The sequence below is a fragment of the Malania oleifera genome, chromosome 12 (genome assembly GCF_029873635.1).
Source record: "Malania oleifera isolate guangnan ecotype guangnan chromosome 12, ASM2987363v1, whole genome shotgun sequence".
NCBI lineage: Eukaryota > Viridiplantae > Streptophyta > Magnoliopsida > Santalales > Ximeniaceae > Malania > Malania oleifera.
This window is the reverse complement of record NC_080428.1, coordinates 14,422,121-14,431,889: the sequence shown is the minus strand read 5'-3', so window position 1 is coordinate 14,431,889 and position 9,769 is coordinate 14,422,121.

The window sequence follows — 9,769 nt, the reverse complement described above, 5'->3', positions numbered from 1 at the left end:
GCAAAATCGAAGAGGTAAGGGAGAGGGTGCCCGTGGGTTGAGAGAGAGAGAGAGAGAGAGAGGGATTATGTTTTGTTTAAACCAAACAAGTTGCAGTTCCCTTTTAATTCGGCACTACTAGATAAAACCGTCTATGATTTCCCAAACCGTCAACAGTTTGGGTTTTTAACCCTTTTTTTTTGCACCGTTTTATCATTATTGAGCCGTGGTTACACAAAATCGTCGACGATTTACTGGCCTCCCACCAAACCGTTAACGATTTGGTTTACACCAAACCAAATTTCTTTCTTTTCTTTATTTTCTCATTAATTCAATTTTTCGGGTCTCTACATAGGGGCCAAACTACACCTTCGTTGAAGAGCTTCAAATTCTAAAAGCTAAATTATGATAAATCTTTAACCTCCATATAAAGACCAACTTCTATTAATAGACACAAATCTTCAAACACCTAATGCAACGACCTATTTAATTTCCATAAATATTTTTTTTCCTTGAATAATATAAATCGACATAATAAATCCAGCGGATCATGATCAACCTGAACTCGTGGGTATTAGGGATATATCAGAAATACAATATGGAAGCCTAAGCAGCAGAAAACATAAAATCATAAATAACCCAAAATACTATATACAATACCATCCATCACAATACCAGAGTTGCTATATTTACTGTATATACATATATAAACCACGCAAATGAGTCCTAGGATCATTCCCACAAAATCCAATTGACCCTATCACAAAATACATACCCTTCAGAAAGGGCAGATCAGCCGTAACTATCACAGTGAAGCTTTACCCGCTCTCCTATCAGGGGCTCCTGAAAAGTTCATATAATTCGGGGTGAGACACCTCTCAGTAAGGGAAATAAACTAACACTAGTGTGTGGCAACATGAGCATTTCTGTGATATACATATAATCATGAACATAACCAGTAAAATTGTATATATCATTTCTGAGAAAAACATTTATAATCATAACATGACAGAACATATTATATTCTTATAGTATAACTCATCTCATATAATAATAATACAAAAATAATCCTAGTAGGTTAGCTGGCTATTGTCATGTATTATACCCACATAACTGGGTTGTGTGGCTCGTAGGCGGGACCTGACAATTGTTGGCCGACCACTGCCAAGTCAAAAGTATAGTCTGTAAGTCCAATGGGTCTGCCAAACTTGGTCTGTACACTAGGGGTGCTCACACTTCTTAAAACTACATCGACCATCCAACCTCACGGTACTCCGTATAGCAGCGTTAACACAAATATCATGATGAATCATGAACACATAGCATCGGTACCGTGCAAGTGCTAGCCTAGACCAAGCCAACCAGGTTCTGATAACATATAGCATATAACCAAACTGTGATACATGGATATTTCATACTATTAGTTGCCAAATCAGTATCATTGCATCATTTTGTATATTTATACATTTCATAAAATCATTGGCCCGTACCTCGGTATTTCATATTTTATCGTAGTTCGGCCCGTATGTCGGCACATCATATCCATAGCTCAGTCCATGCATTGGCAAATCATATCCATAGCACAACCCGTACGCCAACAAATCACATACATAGCATGGCCCGTAAGCCGGCAAATTATATCCATAGCACGGCCCGTACGCCGGCAAATCACATACATAGCACGACCCGTACGCCGTCAAATCATATATGTATCTTTGTCATATTCCCAGAAAACAGTATTTCATTATGAATCTTACTTATACCACACGAAATAGGTTTTATACATATTATTAAACATATAATCTTTTACAGCAGTATTTCCCAAACATAAAATATATAAGTAAATATATTTATTTTCCTAAAATCAGATGTTATAATAACATACATACATTTTCATAAAATAACTAACTTAATTTATCCCCTTACCTAAGTCCTGAAAAGCCCCTAAGAGAAAACTCCTGCACTCGCAAGGTTCCTCGTTCAACACCCTGAAAATGATATTTCCCAGAAATAAACTTCAGTATTTCTACGCGTACTACGCTTTCTACAACTGACAAAAAGTCAAATATTGAGTAGAAAACTTTACCCTGGATTTGGGATGAATTCCGAACTAGCCTCACCAATGATACACTCTAGCAGATATGTAGAGAACTTCCCCAGGAGTGTCGTGGTGGCTTCAGATCTTCAATCCGGTGAAAAATGGACCCAAAAAACTAGAGAGAAGGTTGGGGAACCGAAGGGAGAGAGAAGGGAGGATTCTACGCTGAATTTCTATAAAAAAAAAAGCGTTTGGAACTATTTATACTGTGACCTTCGTCGACGAGCCACATCACCTTGTCGAAGAGGTCATGAAGGAAGTTCGTCGACGAACTCTGTTTCTCATCGATGAAATTCAGAAATGAAAGGATTGCTCTTCGGTATTTTCTCGTCGATGAAACGTACACTTGTCGATGAGCCCAATTGTAACTTCGTCGATGAATGCTTCGCGTTCGTCGACGAGGCCTGCTGCCTCTTCCTTTATCCCTTCCAATTTATATTTCTTCCCTCTCTAATATTATTTAAATATTATAATTATTCGGGTCACTACACCTAATGCTCATTTTAACTCAAATTTCAAATTTTTAGGAAAAAAAAAAAGAAATGAGATGTATGTGTTGTTAAGCATGATCCTTTAGTTAAAGAATTTCACTTTAATTATCTCATTCTCCCTCTTAGGTAGGGCATAGATTTTGTAGTTTCATTTTAAATCTTTTAGGATTTAAAAGAAACCAAAATCAATTTTGTATTATGTTTTACTCAAACCTAAATATAAATTTAGAGTTCAAATTCTATGTTCCCAAATGCATAATGAAGAAATTAATTTGGTATTTTTTTTTTACTTAATGATACAAGCTATACATTGCTTTTTATACGTGTTCAGGAGTGAATGTTGATATATACACAGTAAATGTAGCGTAATTGCAGCCAAGACTTAAGGAGAGAATTGAGGCTTGGTTGGAGGAGCGATTGATGGCTTGACCAGAGGAGCAACGATAGGTGTGGTAGGTGTTGACTTATCATGCCCTAGCAAGATTGATTGGTCGTTGAGGACACCAATCTTGGTTCGATGGGTAAGAAAGGGCAACTGAGCTAGCGGCTTGGTAAGAAAGTCAGCTAGTTAATCAGAATTATGAACATAGGACACACGTAGGTGACCTGTAGACTTGATCATGAACAAAGTGGAAGTCAATGGCGATGTGTTTCATACAAGAATGGAAGACTGGATTGGCACATACATAAGTAGCACTTATGTTGTCGCAGTAAATGATTGGAGTAGAGGATACAAGTACATGCAGCTCTTGAAGGAGATTCATTACCCAATTTACTTTTGCTGCAGTAGAGGCAATAGCTCGGTATTCGGCCTCGGAGGAGGAGCGAGTGATAGTATTTTGCTTTTTAGAACTCCAAGAGATGGGATTGGTGCCAAGAAAATGAATATAAGCAGAGGTTGAAGTTCGATTGTTAGGATCACCAACCTAATTAGCATTGACAAATGCATGAAGTTTCTGAGGTGAGTTTTTGCGAAGCATGATGCCATAGTCAAGAGTTCCAACTAGATAGCGGAGCAAGTGTTTAACTGCTGACCAATTAAGGGAAGAAGGAGAATGCATGAAGGAGAATGCATGAGCTGAGATAACTTGTTAATGGCAAAGGACACATCAGGACATATCAATGAGAGGTATTGTAACAACCCAAGAGTTTGGTGATGCAAGGTAGCATCAGTTGGTGGAGAACCATATGACAATATGAGAGCTTCAATAGTTGCAAGAGGGGTAGAGACAGGCTTGGCAATGGCTATGTTAACTTGATGCAAGAGGTCTTGGATATATTTCCTTTGAGACAAAAACAAACCATTAGAGGTAAAGTGAGCTTCAGTCCTAAGAAAATATGAGAGATTAACAAAATCCTTAAGAGAGAATCGTTTGGAAAGATTGGTGATGAAGGTAGTCACATGAGCAGTGGAGGATCCAGTGATGATGATGTCATTCACATAAACTAATAGATAAAGAACTGTATCGGAATAATGAAGCATAAACAAGGAGGTGTCTGACTGAGAGTTGGTGAAGCCTTCCGATATAAAAAAATTGTGAAGTTCACGGTACCATGAGCGAGGAGTTTGTCAAAACCCATATATAGCCTTGCATAAGCAACAGACATGATCAGGAAGATCTGGGTGGGTGAAGCCAGGGGGCTGGTCCATGAAGACTGCCTCAGATAAAAAGCCTTGCAAGAACGCATTATTTACATCTAATTGGTGAAAAGGCCAATCGTTAGTCACAGCAAGAGTAAGTAATAACAAAACAATTGCAGGTTTGACAACTGGGCTAGAGGTTTCAAAAAAATCTATCCCAGGTTGTTGATGGAAACCTTTGGCCACTAAGCGAGCTTTGTAACGAGCTATGGACCCATCAAGATTCCTTTTAATCCTATAGACCCACTTATTCCAAATAACATGTGTGTGGGATTGCGTGGAACAAGAGACCATGTGTGATTGGAGAGTAAGGCATTGTATTCGTTGCTCATGGCTCGTCGCCATGAGGGGTGTTGCTGGGCCTGTTTGAAAGTGGAAGGTTCAATAGTAGAGGGAGTGGTGGTTGTGTGAAGGTCAAAGATATGTTTTGACTTTGTAATGTTATTACGTAGCCTGGTATTATAAGGTTGAGGTTCTGCTAGAATTGTAAATGAAGGAGAGGATATCGGAGATGAGATACTTACTTGGGAAGGATTGGATGCATCTGACGGTGGAGGTGTGGAGGAGGGTCCTGAGTATGAAATGGCCTGGTGTGGAGATTCAGTCTGGTAAGAGGAAGACTCACCATGAGAAGTAGTAGTAAGAGGAGGAGACATAGACTCAACTCGAGGGATAGAGGTGACTGGAAATTGGAAGTGATTAGGAAGAGATGCAGGAATAGACACTTGAGTTGATTTGGATAACCAATTGGAGAAAGAGGGTGAGATGAAAGATGATGCGGTGTGAGATTTGTTATTCTAAAGGGGAAAAGTGTGTTCCACAAACATGACATGTCTAGAGGTGTAGATTTTATTGGTGGAGGGATCAAGGCACACATAGGCATGACGTGGAATTGAGTAGCCAATGAATATACAAGGATGGGACTGTGGTTGGAGTTTGTGAGAGGTGTAGGGTCGCAACCATGGATAATATAGACAAACAAATATTTTCAAGGATAAATAATTAGGTGACTGCTTAAAGAGATGAGAGAAGGGAGATTGGTGATGTGTTACTGGAGAGGGCATTTGGTTGATAAGGTAAACGAACAATGCTAGGGACCAATATTTGAGTGGAACAGATGCATGATTTAGCAAGGCTAGTGCAGTTTTAACAACATGACGATGTTTACGCTCAGTCGTGCCAACATATTCTGGGGTATGAGGAGGAGATTTGAGATGTTGAATACCAACCTGAAAGAGAAAATGTATGAGACTAGTGGCTTCGCCACTTCCATCTATATAAACTATTTTAATCTTTGTAGAAAAATAATTTTCAACGAGAGATTTAATTTGTTCAAAGACGGAAGTAACATATGATTTTTTTTATAGGATAAAGCCAAGTGTATTTGGTAAAGTAATCCACAAAAATAACGTAATAGTGAAAATTATCAAAGGAGGGGAGAGGAGCAGGACCCCAAACATCTATAAATAGAGTTTCCAAAGGTCTAGAACAAGTTAGTGACGAGACACCAAAAGGGAGTTTGTGACTTTTATTACATAAGCATGCATTACAATAGTGAGACAAGGAGTTGGACTAAAAGAAAGGTAGTTTATGAGAGGCAATGATTTGATGAAGAATTTTGGAGGACGGATGAGCAAGGTGACTGTGCCAGATACTGATGGTTGGAAGGGAGGGTCTAGACAAGGTTGTTGTGAGAGCCTAGTGTTGTGATGAAGAGGTTGTTCTGCTAATTGAAGTAGGCCACTCAAAGATGTTTCCTCTATTCCAGCCTCGCACCAAGGATCGTGGTTAGATCCTTCACAAGAAAAGAATTAGGAAATAAATTCAATAGAGGTATTGTTGTGAGAGCAAAATTGAGAGACAAAAAGAAGATTTTTCTTAATGTTAGATGCATACAAAACATTATTGAGTTTGAAAGTGGAATCACGTGGATTAAGAGTGGTAAATCCAATATGAGTGATAGGAACGTTATTATCATTTCCAACCATGACATCATCATTGCTACCATACTCAGAGTGAATGGATAGGTTATGCAAATCTGAGGTGATGTGGTGAGATGCCCGGAGTCTACTATCTAACCTGATTGATTACTCGAAGTTTCATGAGTTGTGAAGTTGGCTTGCGGCCAGGTGATGGGTAAGGAACACGATCTGCATATTTTGGCAACATGACCAGGCTAGTCACACAATTGATAGACGACCCGAGGTTGGCTCCCATTGAAGTTAGGCTGCCAAGTCTGATTTGAGGAGTTTGACAAGAGTCCTTGAGTTTGTAAACTGCTGGAAAAATTGTGGTTGCCACGGTTTCTATAGGAATTTTGTTAAAGCTGATTGTCGTTGTTCCCTGGGTAGCCATTATTGTTTCCTCTGAATCGAGACTATTTTGGAAGAGTATTGAAGGTGCCTTTTCTGCCTTTTTTGTTTTGATGCTTTTGTGAATATTGGGTTGTGATGTGAGAGTCTGTCGAGTGTAATTGCTTAAGACTCGTTTCATAGTCCATAAGCTTTTCCACTAATTCTTCAAAGGAGATGGGTGATTCTCTTGGACGCAAGACAACTTTTAGTTCTTTGTAATCATCGGTAAGACCATTGAGCGTATGTACTACTATTTCGCCATCACTCATATCATGCCCAATACTAGCAAGATCATCAATAATGGTTTTAATGGTTTGCATGAATTCAGAAATGCTCTTTCCTGCTTGACTAACCTTGGTGAGGGAATTAATTAAACTAACCATCCGAGTGTTAGATTTGTTCGCATAGGTAGTTTTGAGTTTGTGCCATGCTTCCTCAACATTTTTGCATCGAGATACAATTGGTCCTGCTAGTCTAGTTATAGCTGTTTGGATAGCAAGAAGTAGTAGTCGATCTTGACGAATCCATATTTTGTACTTTGAATTATTAGCTAGTGGGCATGGATAAGTTCCATCTATAAATCCGATGAGATCATACCTAAGAAGAAGATTGGTTATCTGGGAGTTCCACATTGAATATGTAGTGACCTGAAGAATAATATTATTTTAATAATAAAGAGAGAGGAAAATGGAAACAGGAACAGAAGGAGGCCGGAAACTTTGTCGACGAACGCTTCGCGTTCGTCAATGACATTGCATTTTGGGGATAAGAATAATTTCAGAAAATTGCCAAACTTCATCGATGAATGTCTTTAGGATTTCGTCGACGAACACAGGACTTCGTCGACGAGAAAATACCGAGAGACGGTTTAGGCCACTGAATTTCGTCGACAAAAACAGGGTTTCGTCGACGAATTTACTGAAAGACTTGTTGACGAGGTGATGTGTCTCGTCGACGAATCTGGCCCTATAAATAGCTAAAAATCCGATTTTTATTCACTCTCCACGCTTCTCTCTCTCTCTTACATCTCTCTCTCCCTTCTCTCTACGATTCTGGCCCCGTTAGTCGTCGGATCGATGATCTAACGCCACCACGACGCTCCTAGCGAAGTTCTCTGCAAGTTTGCCGGAGCGGATCATTGGGGAAATGAAGTTGGATTTCATCCCAAATTCAGGGTAAGGTCTTTTAGCCTATTTTTGGCCCTATGGTAGTTATAAGAAATGATGTAGGCGATGAAATACTGATATTTTATTCTGGAAAATATTGTTTCAGGGTGTTGTGTAGGAGGCCCTGCGAGTGTTAGACTAGTATTCCATATGGGCTTTCCAATAGTCAGGTAAGGGAAATATGCTATACTAGGTATATTTAAAATATTATACACTTTATTAAATGATGAAAATTATGTATTACAGTATTGTGTGGCTTGTGAATATGAATATAGTATGGAGATATGTTTTACGATATTTCAGTATTCTGATTTTTCGATATTTTAGTACCATGATTTCTTGAACCTCAATACCATGATAATACGAATATCAGTATTATGATCATGTAGTCCCAGTACTATGACTATGTAGATGTCGGTGTTATGATTATATAGTTCTCAATATTACGTATGAACTACAGTTACAGTTTTTGCAGTATCATGGTTATTTCAGTATTTCAGAATCATGGTAAATCAGATAAATATGTATATAGAAATATATTATATGATATCAGACCCTGTTGGACTATGCAGCTATAGAGCACGATATCGTTGCTATAGATATTATGTTACTTTATGAGTGCAACCACCTATTTAGATAATACGTGGTAAGGTTGATCACCTAGGCCCTTGAAGAGGTTAGGCTCCCCATCTAGATATGGGTTGAGGTGGGTAGATTGACCGATGAAGTATAGTGATTTATTCTTGGTTGGCCAGCCAGGGTAAATCCGGCCTATAGGCCACACAACCCTGTCATGAGGGGGTAAGTCATGATATACAGATATCCACAGGGAACATTTTCAGTTATTATCACGTATGTATAATTTTGTAGAAACAGGGAACATACTTACTTATATTAGAAGTATTTTGAATAATAAACTCCAATACTGTCATGTTAAGCAATAGGGACAGGGGTGGTGGATCTTATCACTTATACTTTATTAATATATTTAGTTATACATGTTTATTTGAAAATAGATCTTCATGATATAGTAGCTCATTTGCCACACACTAGTAATAGCATATTTTGTCTTACTAAGTGTTGGCTCATCCTAGTGTTGAATCATTTTTCAGGTGATCCAGGTAGGCGAGCAGATCACGCTCGCAGATAGAGGGGTTTTAGTGGTGCCCTGTCAGAGAGGGAGTATGTTTTGGGAGAAATTTTGTATACCCTAGCTAGTTGAGGGTATTTTGAGAAATAGTGATATGTGTATATTTTGGGAAACATGTAGTACTTTGGTATTGAGTGGTATTGGTTTTGTATTATGTATATATTTTCATATGGTTATGTTTATGTGATTTATGCTTCTTGCTGCTTAGGTTTATGTTTGGGTTTTCTCTAGTATGGTATCAGAGCATGTAGAATGTTATTGTGTGTGTGTATATATATATATATAAAATCAATTTATTAAGCAGGTCGTTACAAAATAGTTTCCCCCGCTTGAAAGCTTGTGCGGAATAAGTGTGGATGTGTTGATTGAGACAACATGAATATTTTCGTTGGCAGATATAACTATAGCTTCACTTGGTTTAGCCATAATTAAAAGAGATGGGAGAAGATAAACTAGTTAGACGTACTAGGTTGTGGAAATTATATATAGGAGTACGGGAATCTGGAATTTAGTAAGGGAAAATTTGAAGGGCAGAATAGGGCAAATGGCTAGAAAAATAGATGAAAGCTTGGGAAGGGAAGACAACTGCATAGAGAAAAAAATGATAAGAATTAATATTTAATGTTGGCAGTGGAGTGGAAGATAAAAAAATTAATATAGGATGTGGGTAGTGGAGTGGAAGGCAAAAGAAGTAATACTTAATGTGGGTAGTGGAGTGGAAGACAAAAAAGGTAATATATATAATGGAGTGGAAGACAAGGATGTCAGGAGAGTGTTGGGGTGAAGAAGTTTCACGGCTGTTGGGATAGGATTTCGCCGGCGAGGAGAAATTTCATGGCCGTCGGCTTAGAAGAAGATAAGTGAAACTAATGAGGCCCGTTGATTTTTC